Genomic DNA, 21747 nt, shown 5'->3' on the forward strand with positions numbered 1-21747 from the left:
ATTCAGACTCACTAGGAATGGCTTGTTTGAATGAAAAGGCAGTAGAAGAGGCAGATAAGTAAATAGAAATAATAAGCACATAAAATGATAAAATAAAAGATTACTCTTACTAGCAATCAAAGAATGGCAAGTTGATGAAAACATAGACACCATTTTATGCCTATTCAGTTGACACTATTCAATGTTTTCAATGTCAGCAGTGGAGATGAATGAATCCTCACCCACTTTGCTGCTGGTCTTGAAATTAGTATATATATTACTGATGGCAATGCTTTATGTACCCAAAACACTAAAGATGTATTTGAATCAATCACCTCATTTATAGAGCCTTTTCCAACAGGAATACTTCAATGAAAGGACTCTTATTGAAACAATTTTTTTTTTTTTTTTTTTTTGAGACAGTCTTGCTCTGTCACCCAGGCTGTAGTGCAGTGGGGAGATCTCGGCTCACTGCAACCTCTGCCTCCCGGGCTCAAGCAATTCTCCTGCCTCAGCCTCCCAAGTAGCTGGGATTATAGGCATGCACCACCATGCTTGAGTAATTTTTGTATTTATAGTAAAGACAGGGTTTCACCATGTTGGCAAGGCTGGTCTTGAACTCCTGACCTCAGGCGATCTGCCTGCCTCAGCCTCCCAAAGTGCTGGGATTACAGGAGTGAGCCACTGCACCCGGCCACAAAATTTTTGATTGGCGTCATTAGTTATAAAAAAGCAGGAATGGAAACCACATGAGTGTCCAACAAGATCTCATGGTTTTACAATTTTTTTTTTTTTTTCTGATGCAGGGCCTTGCCCTGTCACCCAGGCTGGAGTTAAGTGGCACGATCATGGCTCACTGCAGTCTTAACCTCCTGGGCTCTAGTGATCCTCCCACCTCAGCCTCCCACGTAGCTGGGACCACAGGCACATGACACCACAACTGGCTAATATTTTGAGAAAATTTTTGTAAAGATGAGGTTTCACTACATTGCCCAGGCTGATCCCAAACTCCTGGCCTCAAGCAATCCTCCCACCTCAACCTCCCAAGGTGTTGGGATTATATGCATGAGCCACCACGCCTGACCTAAACATTTTTATGTTTTAGTATAGCTATTAAAAATAACAGCTATTTTTAATAACACTATCAGATGAAACCTAGGAAATGTTTTACAGTATTAACCGTGGGGGTGAGGCAGAAATCAGAATTGTGTTCTATAACTGCAGCTTTGTAAATAATACGTTTGTTTTTAGAACTAACATTTGCACTGAAAGATACATAATTCCCTGTGTGTTTTTCCTTCCAAAATAATCTGCAATTAATAACAGCTATCCACACCCTATATCCAAACATTGCTGAGCAATTGCTCGTATACTGGGTACATTTTGTGCAATTTTTACAGCACACACAAAAGGAAGGGCTTATCCTCATTTTGTGGGCTTGGAGAGGTTAGGTGACATACTTCTCCAGGGTCACATATTGAGGTTTCAACCAGGTCTGTTTGTCCCCAAATCTCTTATGATTTGTCCCAGTGCTGCTCAAAGGGGGAGAAAAGTTGGATCAGGCCATTAGGATTATGCCCACTGATGCTTACTTTTTTTTTTTTTTGAGACAGAGTCTCACTCTGTCTCTCAGGCTGGAGTGCAGTGGTGCGATCTCGCTCACTACAACCTCCGCCTCCCTGGTTCAGGCAATTCTCTCCTGCCTCAGCCTCCTGAGTAGCTGGAATTACAGGTCTACGTCACCAAGCCCAGCTAATTTTGTATTTTTAGTAGAGACAGGGTTTTACCATATTGGCCAGCCTGGTCTCAAACTCCTGACCTCAAGTGTTGCACCTGCCTTGACCTCCCGAAGTCCTGGGATTGCAGGTGTGAGCCACCACTGTGCCCAGCCACCGATACTTTCTTAATATCATTCTGTCTCTTTGCAAACGATTACAAAAACAAAAATGGTAGCATGGAAGTGGGTTCATGGAACCCACTGTGCATGGTGCATGGAAGTGAGATCAGAAGGGATGGTTTGCATGTCAAGGCAGAAGAGTTGAAACTTGCCACATTTTGTCCCTTGTATTATACCTTTCTGGTGCGTTAGTAAACAGAAGATTCCATCTCCTGCCTAAGGATGGTGAGCTGCATGAAATGTAGTCTGGGTCCACCATTTCCTCCAAGAGCCCTTGCTGATCCTCAGCAAAGATCCCCAACCATTACTTAGCACTAAGGACAATGGACCTTGAGTGCCCTGGAGAGGGGCCAGTGACAAAGATAGCTTGAAATGTCAGTGGTCCAGGCCAGGCGTGGTGGCTCATACCTGTAATCCCAGCACTTTGGGAGGCCAAGGTGGGTGGATCACCTGAGGTCAGGAGTTCAAGACCAGCCTGGCCAACATGGTGAAACCCCATCGCTACTAAAAATACAAAAATTAGCCAGGCATGGTGGCAGGCACCTGCAATCCCAGCTACTTGGGAGGCTGAGGCAGGAGAATCACTTGAACCTGGGAGGCAGAGGTTGCAGTAAGCTGAGACCACACCACTGCACTCCAGTCTGGGTGACAAGAGCAAAACTCTGTCTCAGAAAAAAAAAAAGAAAGAAAAGTCAGTGGCTCTCCTTAGTGATCTGTATCCAAAGCTGTAGCTTCAGCTGAAAATACAAACAGATGCTCTTAAAATTCCCACATGGCACCTTTTCATATGTAAACCTGTCTCAAATTTCCAAATATTTATATGTAAACACGTTCCAAAGCTTAAGCAGACACTAAGGTGATTGGCACATTAAGTATGATTAGGGCACTTACTTGGTATCTTTTCTAGATACTATCATGGTTTCCTGAACATCTAAGACTGGTCTACAGAGCCTTACCTCTCATTCCATCTGAAGGTTAACACCTTCAAAAATTCTGGGTCTAAGATATTTAATCACTTCTCTTATGCTGTATTTCAAGCCAGCTTAGAGTACTCAACTTAGATTACAAACTCTTCCAAGGCAGCAGAGTTCATATCCTAAGTTTTGGACCAAGATTCTACTGCAAACATATGGTTAATATTTTATAGGTCCCTTGGAAATACTTGCATTTGGCTTGAAATATCTACAGAGCTTCCCACCAACAGTCAGCAATTCTATCTGTTCTGGCTTTCAGAGTTCGAACAGGTCAAATATAAGGAGTGTGTCCAAGCTTCTACAAATCTGATCAGTTTAAGGACCCATGGTAAGACTTCTGATGTAAGGCTTCTGAAACTCCCCATGTTTTCCTAGAATGATGGTGGCGTGCATTACAGAGAGCTATGTGTTCTATGCATCAGGCTCTGCACTATGTATTCGCATTAGCTTACTTTGTTTGTTGAGGATCAAATTATTATCCCCATTCCACAGATAAAGAAACAGTAACTGAGAGGTTAAGTTCTTTGCCCAAGGACATATAAGGTGTAACCAGAATAAAATCCCTTGGAGACATGGTGCCACAAGCCAAGGAACTTCCAGAAACTAGGAGAGAATCCTGAAACAGATCCTTCCCCAGCACCCTCACAGGGAAGACGGCCCTGCGAAACCTTGATCTTGAACTTCTGGCTTCCAGATTTGTGAGACAATAAACTTCTGTTCTTTAAGCTGCTCTGTGTATGGTACCTTGTTACAGCAGCCCCAGCTAACTAATATATGGTTTTAATGTGTAGCTTTAACATTGGAGAGGGCGTTTCAAATTCTTTAATTCCAACAAACAGAGGACTTCACAGTCAGGTACTGCAAATCTGTTACTTAATGTCTTTAAATTCTGAATCCACCTTTGCCAACGACTATGTGCACAAAAGGAAAAACTGTGGTTACCTTTTGTAACAAGTTATATAAATAAGACCTAAATGACCATGTTTTCTTTTCTCTCTTCTAATTACCCAAAGGTTAAGCATGCTATTTTAAAGTTTAATTTAATTTAATTTTGCAGCTTACCCAGGTTTAAGAGTTATTTGCAGAGAATAATCAGAAGGAACTGCAACTGGTGTTTAATGCAAATAAGGCCAGGCTGCTGAACTAGGGATGACTCATGCAGGCCTTGTGCAAACATCTATTCTGATTTGCATTTAAGAGAAAAGGTACACCTGTAGAAGTATCCAACATGTATTAAAACATCTTCGAAATGTTTTGGAGTTTTAAAGAAGTGCCCATTAAAGATGCTTTGTGCTCCACCTCTTAAAAAAAGCATGGCCCCAGGAAAAATGCTAATGTATTCTAGAACTTTTTTCTGCTGTGATATTTTCTCCTCCCAATCAATGTTTGCTTCCCTTTTAAAATCTCTGTGTACTTTCATGGGTGCAGTAGCACGTGGTGATGAGGGCTTGGGTTTGATTGAGCAATGCTCACCCCATCTCCAGCCCCTACCCGACAAAGGCAAGTAGTACAGAGAATATATATACTTATGATTCTGACATAAAATAAAATGTAAAGCCAACCAAAATGTTTGCATATTTTTTGCTTTTCCACATTCCCCCTTCTCCATAGACCTAGACTTCAATCAACCTGCATCTCCTATAAAGAGAAAATGACTTTCTTGAATGCAATTGTACTCCAACGAAAACAATCCTCTTTAACTCTGTTGTTATCATAATACTATTTGTAACTTTTACTCAATTAATGTTATTATAAGCTCTTATATAGTCAACATATTACCAACCTGAAAACTTATCCCCAAATTAACCTGATTTAGGTGAAGACACCCTATAGAACTCTGAGTTGAGTCAGGAAGATTGAGCCATTATTTAGGAAACAGAGCTCACTGTCATTGTCCCCTGTAGGTCTGGGGAGGGAGCAGGCTCTGGCTGAATTGTCTAGAGGATTCTCTCCCTCCCAGCAACCCATCTCCTTCCCACCCCATCTCCACTCTTGTGAGCAAACCTTCGGCTGTCCATCAATAAATCATGCCAGGGATAAATTCCCAACAATAGCAAATCTAACTGGCCTCAACTTGCTATTTTAACACTTTGATCCTAACTTCCGAGAGCTCTTTTTAAAAAGAAAGGAAAAAAATGGAATTAGTGTAAGAATAGAGAGAAGAGCATTAAGGATAAACTACGGGTTTAGCACCGGGTGCAGTGGCTCACGCCTGTAATCCCAGCACTTTGGGAGGCCAAGTTTGGTGGATCACTTGAGGTCAGGGGTTTGAGACCAGCCTGGCCAACATGATGAATCCCTGTCTCTATCAAGAATATGAAAATTATCCAGGCATGGTGGCGTGAGCCTGTAATCCCAGCTAGTCACAAGGCTGAAGTACAAAAATCGCTTGAACCTGGGAGGTGGAGGTTGCAGTGAGCCGAGACTGTGCCACTGCACTTTAGCCTGGGCAACAGAGTGAGATTCCATCTCAAAAAAAGAAAAAGAATAAACTAGGGGTTTAAATAGTCCCTAAATCAGCAATCAGAAATAAATCAGGAGTACCTGCACACTGCACAACTCAAAGAAAATTACTGAAAAGCCTTTAAATGTCACATGGATTTGAACTTTACTATTAGATATCTGGAGCTAATTAAAATATTTTCAAAGTGTGTTTTAAAAGTGCTCTGAATAGACTGTGCTCTGGATTTACATGATGCCATCCTTTCAAATATTTCAGAGTTGTGACATAGGCTCTTTTGCAATATTCATCAATAAAAAACTGAGCTACACTCAAGATCAAAAGCTGGTGTTTAGGCCACAAAACAGGTCACCTCCAAGTGTTCCTCAGCTAGGCCTGCCTTATATATCAGTTCCTAGGCTCATTCTGGCTATTGCCCTACCCACCCTCAGAGTCCAACCTACTCTTTTCTTCTTTCATCTTAAGAGACGTGTCTAGAGTGAATTTGTGTCTTAGTTTTCCAAAGCTTAAACCTCAGGCACAGAAGACAATGTTGCACTAACCATGACAGCTAACTTTGTGCATGTTTGCATGTGTCACATGAGTATTTAAATATTATCAATGTTTGGCTGGGCACGGTGGCTCATACCTGTAATCTGAACACTTTGGGAGGCCAAGGCGGGTGGATCACTTGAGACCAGGACTTCGAGACCAGCCTGGCCAACATGGTGAAACTCTGTCTCTACTAAAAATACAAAAAATTAGCCAGGTGTGGTCGCGCACACCTGCTATAATCCCAGCCACTTGGGAGTCCGAGGCACAAGAATTGCTTGAGCCCAGGAGGCAGAGGTTGCAGTGAGGAGAGACTGTGCCACTGGACCCCAGCCTGGGTAACAGAGCAAGACTATCTCAAAAAATAAAATAGAATAAGAAAATAAATATTATCAATGCTTGTTATGGCTTAAACATTAGTAACTTAGGCTATCAATAAGGAATTTCAGGCTAGGCCTGTGGCTCAGACCTGTAACCCAGTACTTTGGGAGGCTGAGGCAGGAGGATCACATGAGCTCAGGAGACCAGGCTGGGCAGTATGGTGAAACCACAGCTGTACAAAAATTATATATATATATATATATATATACAAAATTTAGCAGGGCATGGTGGTGTAGCTGTAGTCCCAGTTACTTGGGCAGCTGAGGGAGGAGTATCACTTGATCCTGAGAGGCAGAGGTTGCAGTAAGCCAAGATGCTGTCTCGAAAAAAAAAAGGGAATTTATTTTGCTGTCTGGACCAAACACAAAATAAAATTACACTCACTATACTCTGAAATCAGAATCAATGACTCTCAAGAAACGGCTTCCATAGGTCAAATAGGGATCTAGGAGGCTTCCAGATTATCTTTAAAATCTATTGATAGACATTTCTGTTGTGCTTCATTATAGAAATTACTAGATTTTCACATATGCGTTAGAACTTGGAGAGGCTCTCTATCTGCTCTGACCGTGCCCATTGCAGGCCCCACCCTAGCTCCAGCCACCTTCTGCTCCTTCACAAGTAGACTCACAAGGGCAGCTAGGCAACTTCATTCCTTTTCCAGGTCCTCAAATCCCAATGTAATAATGGCTTTATCATTTGTACTTTAACAACTTATTGCCTGAACCATTCTTTGCATTATGGCTTGTATTGTGGTTGTTTTTCTTTCTAACAGAGTAAAAATTCAAAGGTGCAGGCAAGGCATGGTGACTCATGCCTATAATCCCAGCACTTTGGAGGGCCGAGGTGGGCAGATTGCTTGAGCTCAGGAGTTCAAGACCAGCCTGGGCAACAGGGCGAAACCCTATCTCTACAAAAAAACACAAAAATTAGCTGGGAATTATGGTGCGTGCCTGTGGTCCCAGCTACTTAAGAGGCTGAGGTGGGAGGATCATTTGAGCCCAGGAAGCAGAAGTAGCAGTGAGCCGTGATTGTACCACGGCACTCCAGCCTGGGCAATAGAGTGAGACCCTGTCTCAAATAATAATAATAATAGTATTGATGATGATAATCTAAAGGTGCAAGACCATGGCCTATTCCTCTTATTTCTCAAGTGGGGCAGAATCAAGAAATGGTTAAGGGCTCCTGTCTGAGGTTAGACAGATAGGGGACGAAATCCCAGCTCTAAGGCCTACCACCTGCAGAAGCTTGGGAAAAATATTCTTACTAAGCTCCTACTTCTCCATTTATAACATGAAGATAATTGTTACCTTACAGGGTCCTTGTGAAGCTTAATCTTGATCCCATGTAAAGCCCTTAGTAGCGTGCACAGTGTGTGGCCCCAGATATCCACTGAGTGAGGCATTCCAGTGATGCATTTCATCAGAAATTCAGTAAGACACACAGATATAATTCATAATATTTCCCCCTTCAATAAAGCTTAGTTTATTATTAACTATCATAAACCTGAAACATCAGGGAACTGAAGTTTTCAAGTGAAAAACAGAGTAGGAAAACAATAAAAACCTTTATAATTGCACTTCACAGCTTGCAAAAGCTTTTCAGATACCATTAACACACTTATCTATAAAAATCATTGAAAAGTAGATTATTTTCGTTTTATTTTCTGCAATAGCTCCATTGCCCAGAACAGCATGTAACACACAGTAGACCTTTCATAAAGAACTACCAAGAGTAGAATCAAGCTCAGAGTTCAAGGCTGTATCCAGGTTCTCAGAAATGACAAGATGTAGAGGAACCAGAACCAGATCTTAGCATTTGAATCCAAATCCTGCATCCTTTCCCCTCAATCACACTGTCTCCTGCCCCCAGGGTAAGGTTTCACAGAACTGTAATTATTTAAGACATTCTATATTTTCTAGATGACAATAACTTCAAGATAAGAAAGTAGAGTGCTTAAAAAACCCCGATTAAAGAAAAAAAAAGCTCTCTCTTGTGTCAACAAGAGAAGAGAGAGCCAGTAATATAACTACTTGGATACAGATTTTTGCTTTCCTCAAAGTACACTCAGCAAACCACCTTGATCATGGTACGAACAAGTGAAACAAACCAAATTTCAAAACCAGGTTGAATGAAAAGATGCATTGGCTGAGCTTGCTTGGAAATAATATGGGGAGAGAGAAAGTGGACAGATCTATAGATAAAAACAACATTGGCCTTGCCCATGAACAAGGGGGTTCATTTTACTATTTCTACATATGTTTGAAATCTTTCTAAATTAAAACAATGCAACAACAACAACAACAACAAAAACTCTCCTTCAAATAAACCAATGTATTAACATTAGGTCACCATTGTGTAAAGCACATGTGTACTAATCACTAACACAGGCTCTGAAGGGAACACACGCTTTGTACAGCCATTGGCTCCATCTTGAAAACTCAGATATTAAATAATCTTTTCATAGACAGTTGAGATTATTTTAAAAAATGAAATACAGGCCGGGCACAGTGGCTCATGCCTGTAATCCCAGAGCTTTGGGAGGCTGAGGCGGGCGGATCACCTAAGGTCAGGAGTTCATGACCAGCCTGGTCAACATGGTGAAACCCCATCTCTACTAAAAATACAAAAATTAGCTGGGCGTGGTGGCACACTCCTGTAGTCCCAGCTACTCAGGAGGCTGAGGCAGGAGAATTGCTTGAACCTGGGAGGCGGAGGTTGCAGTGAGCTCAGATCATGCCACTACATACCACCCTGGGCTACAGACAGAACAAGACTCTGTCTCAAAAAAGGAAAGAAAAGAAAAGAAAAAAGATACATCTGAATACTTAATAAAGTGAAAATGTTATCGAAAACCATAATGTTTTATGAGTCAGGGCCACTCCATTTGCATTGGACTTGAGGAGGCATATTTGTTCTTTGGTTAAACAGGACTATTTAGCATTTACTTGTTCTTTTTGTGCATTACAATTTTTTTCTTTCAAGAATCAGTTTCAGCCTGGCACAGTGGCTCACGCCTGTAATCCTAGCACTTTGGGAGCCTGAGGCAGGTGGATCACTTGAAGTCAAGAGTTCGAGACCAGTCTGGCCAACATGGTAAAACCCCGTCTCTACTAAAAATACAAAACTTAGCCAGGCATGGTGGCACATGCCTGTAATCCCAGCTACTCAGGAGGCTGAGGCAGGAGAATTGCTTGAACCTGGGAGGCGGAGGTTGCAGTATGCCAAGATCACACCACTGCACTCCAGCCTGGGTGACAGAGCGAGACTCCGTCTAAAAAAAAAAAAAAAAAAAAAAAATTATGAAGTAATATTGCTGTTCCTCAGTTTATCATCTGTAAAATGAGTAAAAACAATAGCAGCTGCCTTTTACAACTGCCGTGAGGATAAAATGATTCGATATATGGAAAGCTCTGGAATAGGGCTTGACACAAAGGAAGGCTCAGTAAATATTAGCTGTTGTTATTCTTATGTGAGATAATTAAATACTAGGAGAAGAAACACATCACCAAATTGACACTTCAGGGACAGCTGAGAAGTTACTACAGCCCATGCTGGGGCTCAAATTTACTTTCGTGTGTTGAATCATTAATAGCAAGGGAAATACCTAACTCGTAACCTACTGTGCTCAGGCCACAGGAAAATGTCACCCTAGTAGTGAGAGAGACATTAAATATTTTACTCTACCAGCTGCTCAGAGCAAAGCAGCCCGGGGTGTATCCATTACTGCCTTTTTCAGATCTCCTGAAAGATGTCACAAATCCCACACTCTGGAATTTAGAATATAATATGAACAAAGCATCTTAGAGTTGGTGTCTTTGCATAGTGAGTAAATGTGGAATTTTTCAGAATGATACAGTGTTTTTGTTTATGGTGTTTGTTTTTTTTGAGAAATAGAAATTGTCTTTACATCTGACACCTCTGCCACAATATCCAGTGTATATCTTGCCAATAAGAGACACATTACACCAGCCAGCCTAAAATAGTCTCAGGTTGTTTACCAACAATGTGTAATTGTGCATTGGAGAACCCAGGGCTGAAAGTATTCATATATTCATGTTACACTCTAATCATAATTGCCTTATTAAATGGTTCTAATGGTAGCATCCTACATAAATGGTAAAATTCATGCATTATATAACAACATCAACATTTGGGAAGGGAAAGATTATAACAGACACTGAATCTCTTAATTTTTTCTCTACCAAGATAAAAAAAAATCCTTGATATGTGCTTGCTTCGGCAGCACATATACTAAAATTGGAATGATGTAAAGAAGATTAGCATGGCCTTTGTGCAAGGATGACACACAAATTCAAGAAGCATTCCATTTTTTATTTTATTTTATTTTTTTTTGAGACAGAGTCTCGCTGTCGTCCAGGCTGGAGTGCAGTGGCGCGATCTCGGCTCACGGCAGGCTCCGCCCCCCGGGGTTCACGCTATTCTCCTGCCTCAGCCTCCCGAGTAGCTGGGACTACAGGCGCCCGCCACCTCGCCCAGCAATTTTTTGTATTTTTAGTAGAGATGGGGTTTCACTGTGTTAGCCAGGATGGTCTCGATTTCCTGACCTCGTGATCCGCCCGCCTCGGCCTCCCAAAGTGCTGGGATTACAGGCGTGAGCCACCGCGTCCGGCCGAAGCATTCCATTTGTAAAAATTTTAAAAAAAATTAAAAGCCTTGATAAAACGTCCTGCGGTTTTGACAGTTTCACACTGACTGCTTAATCAAGTTAATTCTTGATTATTTGTGTGTTTACTGACTGATGTAGTCATTATCCGTGAATCCCAGGCTCTGGTCAGCTGCCTGGCCTCACCTAAGTTTACATAGGCAAACTCCCAAAGGGAGCTTTTAACTTTTAACTGTTTAAAAAGCGGTTAGAGGTGATCAATATTCTAATTGTTTCCAGGCCTTGAAAACAGAGAATCACATATTCTCTCCTGTTCTCTACAGAGTCACAGCAGTGTGATTCCAATTCAATCCAATCCCTAGCCATAACATAATTAACAGCACAGCACTGCCAGGGACAGACAGATAAAGAGGGCTTGCGTGCGCCCAGACACCAGGCTCACTGCTGAACCATTTGAGCTTAAGTTACCTATAGTTCATTATCCCCCTTTATCCTAAATACTTCAGGGGTAGTCTCTCACATTCTCTTACATAACTACAGTAGAATTATCAACTTTAGACAATTTAACATTAACAATAACATTCACAGTTATCTAATAGTCTGATTTTGTCATTGACCCAATGATGTCAGTTATAGTATTATTTTTCCTCCAGCACAGGATCCAGTCTAGAATCAGGTGTTACTTTAGGTAGCCATGTCCTTTAATCTGAAACATTTCCACAACATATATATATATGTGTGTGTGTGTATATATATATATATACACACACACACACACACATATGAAGTATTTACACAATACTTCACATATATACACACATAATATATATATACACACATAATATATATACACACACACACATATATACAAAGTATTTACACAATATATATATATATATATTTGAGACATATATATATATATTTGAGACTGAGTTTAGCTGTATCACCCAGGCTGGAGTGCAGTGGCATGGCCTTGGCTCACTGCAACCTCTGCCTCCCGGGTTCAAGCGATTCTTGTGCCTCAGCCTCCCAAGCAGCTGGGATTACAGGCGCCCGCGACCATGCCCAGCTAATTTTTATATTTTTAGTAGAGACAGGGTCTCACCATGTTGTCCAGGCTGGTCTTGAACTCCTGACCTCAGGTGATCTGCCCACCTTGGCCTCCCAAAGTGCTGAGATTACAGGCGTGAGCCACTGTGCCCGGCCTCCACAACTTGTATTTGTCATTTACAACACTGACATTAAAAGAATATGGTATTCCTTCTCTCTCTCTCTCTCTCTTTTTAAACAGAACCCCCCACCTTTGGGCTTTCTCTGTCATTTCCTCGTGATTGAATTCAAGGTCTCTGTTCTTGCTGGAACATCACATAGGTGATGCTGCGTCCTTTCAGATGTGACATCTGGAGGCACATGAGGTCTCTGCCCCTTGCTAGTGATTGCATTTTGATTTTATACTTTGGTCATGTGGTCAGAGTGTTATTTGATTTCTCCACCGTATGTATTTTTTGAACTTGTAATTTGTGGGGAGGCACTTTTAAGACATCGCAAAGTGTCTTTTTAAGTTCCTTTTAAGGAACGCAAAATGTCCCGTTCCTTATCACAATTTCCTCCTAAACGTGACATTCATGGATGGTTCTCCCCGATCCACTCTCTACTACAATGGCCATGAAAGGATGATTTCACAGCACCCATTCCCTCCGTGCATATTAGTCATGCCGCTATAAGCATAGCCTCCCTACTTTCCACTTATTAGTTAGTAATCAATATGGATGTGTAAATTCCTATTTTTTTTCCAATGGCATGTAATTCCTTACTGTCCATAATTATTTTAGTGTCCACATGGTCCCTGGTTTGGCCAATAAAAGCACTTTCAAGCTAGCACATGTGTCCTTGTGACAGGCTCCCATCATTCTTTCAGCATGTCCATACCTTGTGACAATAACAAGATGTTCCAGGCTCAAGTTGTACCTCTCCTGCCCCAGCCTGTAATCAGCCATTTCTCCCAGTACCCCTGGCTCCTTTGAATGGGAAATGATAATAGAGACCAAGATCTTGGCACTTGATGTGCTTGTTACTAGTGGGATGGCTTTGCTTCTTGGTCCTTTGATGGACAGAGCTAAGTAAAAAAATGTATACACACACACACAGACACTTATGCACACACACATGCTACATGGGAATACTTATACATGCATGTATTTCAGAAATCAGTTCATACCTATTCCTCCGATTCCAATTGATTCCCACAATGTTCTTTACCCCCATCTCCCATTTCCTATCTACATGTTCCTTCTTTCTCAGTGAGAACCCTGGCTCTCCAAAACAATAACTCATTTGCTCAATGCTAAAACACATCTAAAACTGTTTCAGAGTTGCTTTGCCAGTATCACTACATAAAGTATACCGTAAGAGTTTAAAATTTCTTTGCAAGTTTCCCTCACCACCCAACTTTAGACAAGATGGAGCACATCTCATAGAATACTATGTTCATAGCTCCCTGGATTATTTCTTTTTTTCCCCTCTTCACTGTGGTTATGGAATTCATTTGAAATACAACCAGGTTTCTTCATTTCATGTTGCTCTCAGTTTTAGGGTTTCCCCTATCCCTATTTTATATATATACTTATATTTAAATATAACTTAAAAAAATAGGGGTGGGGTTCTCACCATGTAGCTCAGGCTGGTCTTAGGTGGGAGGATCATTTGGTCCTCAGCTCAAACGATCCTCCCACCTCAGTCTCCCAAAGTGCTGAGATTATAGGCATGAGCCAACAAGTCTGGCCCCTATCCTTGATTTAAATTTATTTTTGAATATGTAGGACATTAACAGGCTCCCCAAAGCCAAAACTATGCAAAAGGGTGTCTTAGACAAGTAACCCTCCTCACATAACCCCTTCTCCTTGTTCCCACCCACCCTTTGTTGGTAATCGACTTTACTGTTTTCTGTTTATCCGTCCTGTGTGTTTCATAAAGATAAGAAGATAGGCCAGGCGTGGTGGCTCACACCTGTAATCCTAGCACTTTGGGAGGCTGAGGCAGGTGGATCACCTGAGGTCAGGAGTTCGAGATCAGCCTGACCAACATGGAGAAACCCCATCTCTACTAAAAAAAAAAAAATACAAAATTAGCCAGGCATGGTGGTGCATGCCTGTAATCCCAGCTACTTGGGAGGCTGAGGCAGGAGAATCACTTGAACTCAGGAGGCAGAGGTTGTGGTGAGCCAAGATCGTGCTATTGCACTCCAGCCTGGGCAACAAGAGGAAAACTCTGTCTCAAAAAAAAAAAAAAAGATAGTTGTATTTTTCCTTATGTTTCCATTTTTCTTTTACAAACGTAGAAAATATATGTTCTTTTGCACTTTGCTTTTTTCACTTAGCAATATCTCCTATAATCACTAGAAGTCACTTCTCAGGCAACTGTTTGCAAGTAGAGAAATATTTATGTCTTATGTCTATGTATAAATCATTTTCCTGGAAAGCTTTTAAAAGAAATCCATAGGCCGGGCATGGTGCCTCATGCCTGTAATCCCAGCACTTTGGAAGGCTGAGGAGGGAGGATCACAAGGTCAAGAGATCGAGACTATCCTGGCCAACATGGTGAAACCCCATCTCTACTAAAAATACAAAAATTATCCGGGCGTGGTGGCATGCCCCTGTAGTCCCAGCTACTTGGGAGGCTGAGGCAGGAGAATCACTTAAACCCGGGAGGTGGAGGTTGCAGTGAGCTGAGATTGTGCCACTGCACTCCAGCCTGGGTGACAGAACCAGATTCCATCTCAAAAAAAAAAAAAAAAAAAGAAATCCATAGATCCCACCATGACTTGCTTCCTTTTCTTTCTCTGTTTTCGAAGACAGAAGTCCTCATCTACCACCCTAGGTCCTTCAAGTCTAGCTTTCCTTTAAAGACTCAACTTTAACCTAAGGATAGCATATTACTGCAGTGAATTTATCAACCTCTAGGCAAGATATTTACGACTCCAGGGACCTTCCCTAGGCAAAATTTCAATCTAAGGTGGTAGCTCCAATAGCAGCAACTAAGTAAATAATCACTGAGAATTTTTAAAAAATCACCTTGTGAACCTTTAATCCCTAACAGATAATCCAGTAACTCATTGCAAGTGGTCATCAAAGAAACCAGGAAGGGCCGGGCGCGGTGGCTCACGCCTGTAATCCCAGCACTTCGGGAGGCTGAGGTGGGAGGATCACGAGGTCAGGAGATGGAGACCATCCTGGCTAACACAATGAAACCCTATCTCTACTAAAAATAAAAAAAAACATTAGCCGGGCGTGGTGGCGGACACCTGTAGTCCCAGCTACTCTACTCGGGAGGCTGAGGCAGGAGAATGGCCTGAAACCGGGAGGCGGAGCTTGTGGTGAGCAAAGATTGCCCCACTGCACTCCAGCCTGGGAGACAGAGCAAGACTCCATCTCGGAAAAAAAAAAAAGGTATTTGGATGACTCAGAACAGGCCATCATCGCTGCTGGGAAACTCCTAGTCCTGCCCTGTGCAAACCAACTGCAGCTTAATTGTCTCTGACTGGCAATTGCTACCACCCTCCTACCATTCCCATCGTGTAGGAGAGCTGCTAGGAGGTCCACTCACTTTGTCACTAGCACCCAAATTCAAAGGCACTAGAAAGAAGCTATCACTCCAAACCCTCTACACACCAGCAAGAAGGAGGTAGGTGCTGCAGTACCTGGATATTCCAAGTTGGCCAATCTCTCACAATCTCTCCAATACACACAGATCAGGGGGAAAAAATGACTAAAAATTTTCCTCCCACATAGTGATTTTAATTCCCGGTAGAAACGTAAGTGGAAGGAAGCCAAAGATGAATTCAGTACAGTAATATCATGATTAACAAAGTCTCGGGATGAACATTTCATAAACACAATCACTCTGTGATAATGCCTGGGTGGATGAGATACTTGAGTAGCTTCTGCTTCTACCTGTCCTAGATCCAGTAGAGGGAAAGGGCCTGTCCCTAAGACCCCTCCAGCTGGGAACAGAGCCTGCAGCCCCAGAGATGCCTGAGGAACCCCCTCTGTGGCCAGCCCATCTCCACCTTCGTCTTTGCTCTTCCACCTTCCCCAAACTGAACATTTCTTTTAAGGGAAAGAGCAGCTAGTGGCTTCCACAAGATCCAGCCCAAGAGTAATGCACATTCTGGCACTTAACCCGAATCTCCTGCAACCTCTTCTCATCTTCATGAAGCTTCTGACAAGGAAATGTGGCTACACTATATCCTCGTCTTTGTTCACCAAGGTAATAAGGAAGATACTTTTTATTTTTTTATTTAAGATGGAATTGGCTGGGCACGGTGGCTCACGCCTATAATCCCAGCACCTTGGGAGGCTGAGGTGGGCGGATCATGAGGACAGGAGCTGGAGACCAGACTGACTAGCGTGGTGAAACCCCATCTCTACTAAAAATACAAAAATTAGCCAGGCATGATGGCGCACGCCTGTAGTCCCAGCTACTCCAGAGGCTGAGGCAGGAGAATCGCTTGAACCCAGGAGGCGGAGGTTGCAGTGAGCCGAGATCGCACCACCGCCCTCCAGCCTGGGCAACAGAGCGAGACTCTGTCTCAAATAAAATAAAATAAAATGAAGCCCTGAACTCATAACCTCAAGCAATCCTTCCACCTTGGCCTCCCAAAGTGCTGGGATTATAGGCGTGAGCCATTGCACCCACGCTGTGTTGTTGTTGCTATCAGGGCAACTGTGATATTTATCTTCAAGGAAGTTTTAGATTCAAATGCAATGACCTCTCTGAAGACTCTTGAAATAAGACAGAGAGTGGGAGAGACCTATTGTCTACTCTAGCATGGCACCACAAGCAGTACGGCCTTAGCAGGTCACATCCTCACCTGGGCTCAGGTTATCATCTGTCAGTGAGGGTTCTTGACCAGATCAATGATTCTAAGATGTGGCCACACATCAGAATCCCACAGTGTGCTTTTAACATCAATAGTTTGTTGAACCTGAACCCAATCTACTGAACCTGGAATGGGGAACAGGTAAAGTCTGTCCCTGCATTTCTCCAGAAGATGGCTGAGGTCCTTTCTGGCACTAAATTTCCTAATTCTATAGGTTTTTTTCTTTTCCTATTTTTTTTTAATGGACTAGGCCAGGCACAGTGGCTCACATCTGTAATCCCAGCACTTTGGGAGGCTGAGGCGGGGGGATCACAAGGTCAAGAGATTGAGACCTTCCTGGCCAACATGGTGAAACCCCATCTCTAAAAATACAAAAATTAGCTGGGCATGGTGGTACACACTTGTAGTCCAAGCTGGTCAGGAGGCTGAGGCAGGAAAATCACTTGAACCTGGGAGGTAGAGGTTGTAGTGAGCCGAGATCGCGCCACTGCACTCCAGCCTAGTGACAGAGCGAGACTCTGTTTAAAAAAAAAAAAAAAAAAAAAAGGATTATTACTGAATAGTTTTAGGTTTATGGAAAAATGGAGTGGCAATCCCCACATATCCTTTCAGCCCCATGCCTTAGTGTACCCTATTCACATCTTGCATTAGAGTGGCACATTTGTTACAACTGATGAGCCAATAATGAGATACACACACACACACACACACATATTTTATTTTATTTTTTTCTTTTGAGACAGGGTCTCACTCTGTTACACAGGCTGTAGTGCAGTAATGTGATCTCGGCTCACTGCAACCTCCATTTCCCAGGTTCAGGTGATTCTCCTGCCTCAGCCTCCTGAGTAACTGGGACTATAGGTGCCCACCACCATGCCCGGCTAATTTTTGTATTTTTAGTAGAGACAGGGTTTCACCATGTTGGCCAGGCTGTTCTTGAACTCCTGACCTCAAGTGATTTGCCCGCGTTGGCCCCCTGAAGTGCTGAGATTACAGGTGTGAGCCCAATATGCCCGGCCCCAATAATGACATATTGTAACTAAAGTCCCTAGTTTACATGAAGTCCACAGTTCACTAGGGTTCACTCTTTGTTGTGTGGGGTTTGGCAAATGTATAGTGACACACATGGCAACTAGTTGAAAGAATGCCCTCTTGCATTAAGTCTTACTCTCAAGAGTGGAACACACAGTAAAGGCAGATCCCGTGATCCTCCAGTGATGACAAATCAAAGATATTTACAGTGAACAGTGGTGCATGTGCTCAGCACCATGAACATGAGCCTACTTACTTTTTTGCTTTTTCATTGTTCCTTTTTGCACTTTGAATATCTTTCCTACAGGCTATACTCTCTGTTACTTAAACTACCAAATCCATTATCTCCTGATGAAGGAATGTGCTTCCCAAACGTAGTAATTCACAGGTTCTGTGTCTTTACAGCCTTGAACAATCTTTTAAAAATCTGAGACATAGCAACCAGATGTTGATAGAGATTACTTCTCTTGATCCAAAGATAACTGGCACTTGGAGTTCTAAGAAAGTCAGGAGTTCAAAGAATGAGAATCTAAGTGAGGGAAAATGAACTCCTTGAACACACGTTTTTTGCATTATTATCAAGTTATTTCTTAGGATTGATTGTCAGAATGAAATGGTTGTTAAAAAATTGTACTCTAGGCTGGGCGCGGTGGCTCACGCCTGTAATCCCAGCACTTTGGGAGGCCGAGGCAGGCAGATCACCTGAGGTCAGGAGTTCGAGACCAGCCTGACCAACATGGAGAGACCCTGTCTCTACTAAAAATACAAAATTAGCCGGGTGTGGTGGCACATGCCTATAATCCCAGATACTAGGGAGGCTAAGGCAGGAGAATCACTTGAACCTGGGAGGCGGAGATTGTGGTGAGCCGAGATCGTGCCACAGCACTCCAGCCTGGGCAAGAAGAGGGAAACTCCATCTCAAAAGAAAAAAAAAAATTGTACTCTAAAGATAGAGCTCTGTTTCCACAAATCGTATCAGAAACGAGAGGTAACATTTCAACATTTAAGTTTTCATATGCACTTATTTTTCAAATTCTAACAAACATTTTCAAGTTTGTTAGAACTAAACAGAACCTACTGGAATAAATTCTATTGATGTCATTTCTTTTAACATAGCAACTTATCACACAATAAGTACTCAATGTATGGGTTTTAATTGATCAGGTAAGTAAATTTAAGAAAGTTTGGAAAACTTTCTCTGCCTCTGACACAATTCTTCACTGTTCTTTTTTCTATTTGTGATGAAGCTTTGAAAAATTTATTTTTCCATAATATAAACATGTCAATCTTTCCCTTTAGCTCCTTCTTCCACTCCTCCTTCACTGTGCTGAAGAGACATTGAGTTCTTCCAGATTTTTGCTTAGCTGGGTGGTTTCTGAACTCAACAGACTCTCCAGGTAGGTAGTTCCTGCACGGGGCTTTCCTGTCACTGGATCTATGACTTTTCCAACTTTGAAAATGATCTTGGCCTGTTCATGTTTCACATGCTTCGTTCATGGGACAGGTAAAGCTCTGAGAAATACGATATCCCCAGCTGTGCGCTGCCGAAGGCCATCGTGAACAAAGGAGGCTTTCCACTTATTATAATACTTTAATAAATAGGGATCCAGAACAAGCCCGGTCACTCTCGCTTTAGCAGTCTTTTGTATTTTTGTCCCAATCACTTTCCCCACGATCCGTCTGGCATGGACGGATGAATGAACGATGGACATGTGGCTTTGGTCACCTCTGCCGCGACTGTGCAGCCACCTGCCCCAGGGAGCCTTCCTTCTTTCCTTCCTTCCTTCCTTCCTTCCTTCCTTCTTTCTTTCTTTCTTTTTTCTTCTTTCTTTCTCTCTTTCTTTCTTTCTCTCCCTCTTTCTTTCTTTCTCTGTTTCTCTTTCTTTCTTTCCTTCTTTCTTTCTCTCTCTCTCTCCTTCCTTCCTTCCTTCCTTCCCTTCTTTCTTTCTTTCTTTCTTTCTTTCTTTCTTTCTTTCTTTCTTTTTCTTTCCTTTCTTTCTCTCTTTCTCTCTCTCTCTCTCTCTCTTTCTCTCTTTCTCTCTTTCTCTCTTTCTCTCTTTCTTTCTTTCCTTCTTTCATACAGAGTCTTGCTCTGTAGCCCAGGCTGCAGTGCAGTGGTGTGATCTCGGCTCACTGCAACCTCTGCCTCCTGGGTTCAAGTGATTCTTCTGCCTCAGCCTCCTCAGTAGCTGTGATTACAAGCTCCTGCCACCACACCCGGCTAATTTTTATATTTTTAGTAGAGATGGGGTTTTACCATGTTAGGCAGGCTGGTCTCAAACTCCTGGCCTCAAGTGATCCACCTGCCTCGGCCTCCCAAAATGCTAGGATTACAGGTGTGAGCCACCGTGCCCAGCCTGACACTATTCTTGAATTAACTTTTCACTTTCAGTTGTCAAAAAAACAGAAAATAAGTGTTGGTGAGGCTGCGGAGGAGTTGAAACACTTTTGCACTGCCAGTGGGAATATAAAACGGTGCAGCCACTATGGAAAACAGCATAATGGTTCCTCAAAAAATAAACATAGAATTACCATAGGATCTAGCAATCTCACTTCCGGGTGTATACCCTAAAGAATTGAAGGCAGGAATCCGAGCAGATATTTATACAGTAGACCCATGTTCACAACAGTGATATTCACAAAAGCAAAGAGGTAGAAACAATCCAAATGCTATCTGATAACTGGATACGCAAAATGTGGTATAGAGACAAGGAACTATCATTTGGCCTTAAAAAGGAAATCCTGGCACATGCATAAAGACATGCTAAGTAAAATAAACCAGTCACAGAAGGACACATGCTGTATGATTCCACTTACATTAGGAATGCAGAGTAGGCAAATTCAGAGACAGAAAGTAGGATGATGGTTGCCAAAAGTTGGGAGGAAGGGGAGTTGTTTAATGAGTGCAGAGCTTCAGTTGGAGAAGATGAAGTTCTGGAGGTGGGTGGCGGTGATGGCTGCACAACCATGTGAATGCCCTTAAAGACACTGAAGTATATAATTAAAAATGGTTGGGTCGGGTGCAGTGGCTCATGCCTTTAATCCCAGCACTTTGGGAGGCCAAGGCAAGCGGATCACAAGGTCAGGAGTTCGAGACCAGCCTGGTCAGTATGGTGAAACCGCGTCTCTACTAAAAATACAAAAAATTAGCCAGGCATAGTGGCGGGCACCTGTAGTCCCAGCTACTTAAGAGGTTAAGGCAGGAAAATCGCTTGAACCCGGGAGGTGGAGGTTGCAGTAAGCCAAGATCGTGCCACTGCACTCTAGCCTGGGTGACAGAGCGAGACTCCGTCTCAAAAGAAAAAAAAAGGTTAAGGCCGAGCGCAGTGGCTCACACCTGTAATCCCAGCACTTTGGGAAGCTGACTGGATCATCTGAGAGCAGGAGTTAGAGACAAGCCTGGCCAACATGGTGAAACCCTGTCTCTACTAAAAATACAAAAATTAGCCGGGCATGGTGGCAGGTGCCTGTAATCTCAGCTACTCAGGAGGCTGAGTCAGGAGAATCGCTTGGAACCCGGAGGCAGAGGTTGCAGTGAGCTGAGATCATGCCATTGCATTCCAGCTGGGGCGACAAAGCAAGACTCTGTCTCAAAAAGAAAAAAAAATTGTTAAGATGGTAGATCGTATGTTGTGTATATTTTATCACAATATTTTTTTTTCTTTTCCTTTTTTTTTTTTTTTTGAGACGGAGTTTTGCTCTTGTTGCCCAGGCTGGAGTGCAATGGTGCCATCTTGGCTCACTGCAACCTCTGCCTCCTGGGTTCAAGTGATTCTCCTGCCTCAGCCTCCCCAGTAGCTGGGATTGCAGGTGCCTGCCACCACGCCTGGCTAATTTTTTGTATTTTTAGTAAAGACACGGTTTCACCATATTGGCCAGGCTGGTCTTGAACTCCTGACCTCAGGTGATCCACAGGCAGGAGCCACCGAGCCCGGATAACAATAATTTTTTTTAAAGTACTCAGTTGTTCTTTATCTCCTTTGGAGA

At 42.6% G+C, this 21747-nt stretch overlaps 1 protein-coding gene, 1 non-coding gene and 1 pseudogene across 9 annotated transcripts in view; 1 reads left to right on the forward strand and 2 right to left on the reverse strand.

Annotated features, from left to right (window-relative positions):
- Positions 1-21747, reverse strand: part of ATP8B1 (ATPase phospholipid transporting 8B1) — a 155658-nt gene that overhangs the window by 96254 nt on the left and 37657 nt on the right. For 2 of the 8 annotated variants that reach the window (XM_063716915.1, XM_063716916.1), the window contains exon 2: positions 17130-17246. The exons of the other annotated variants lie outside the window; for them this stretch is intronic. The gene's annotated coding sequence lies outside the window, so the exon portion shown is untranslated. The remainder of the gene's footprint in view (positions 1-17129; positions 17247-21747) is intronic. 8 annotated transcript variants of the gene reach the window in all.
- On the forward strand, positions 10454-10560 carry LOC112130039 (U6 spliceosomal RNA). Its single transcript, XR_002912351.3, has one exon. It is a non-coding gene; the product is annotated as a U6 spliceosomal RNA (small nuclear RNA).
- On the reverse strand, positions 19060-19812 carry LOC100450562 (small ribosomal subunit protein uS17m-like; annotated as a pseudogene).

The sequence above is a fragment of the Pongo abelii genome, chromosome 17 (genome assembly GCF_028885655.2).
Source record: "Pongo abelii isolate AG06213 chromosome 17, NHGRI_mPonAbe1-v2.0_pri, whole genome shotgun sequence".
NCBI lineage: Eukaryota > Metazoa > Chordata > Mammalia > Primates > Hominidae > Pongo > Pongo abelii.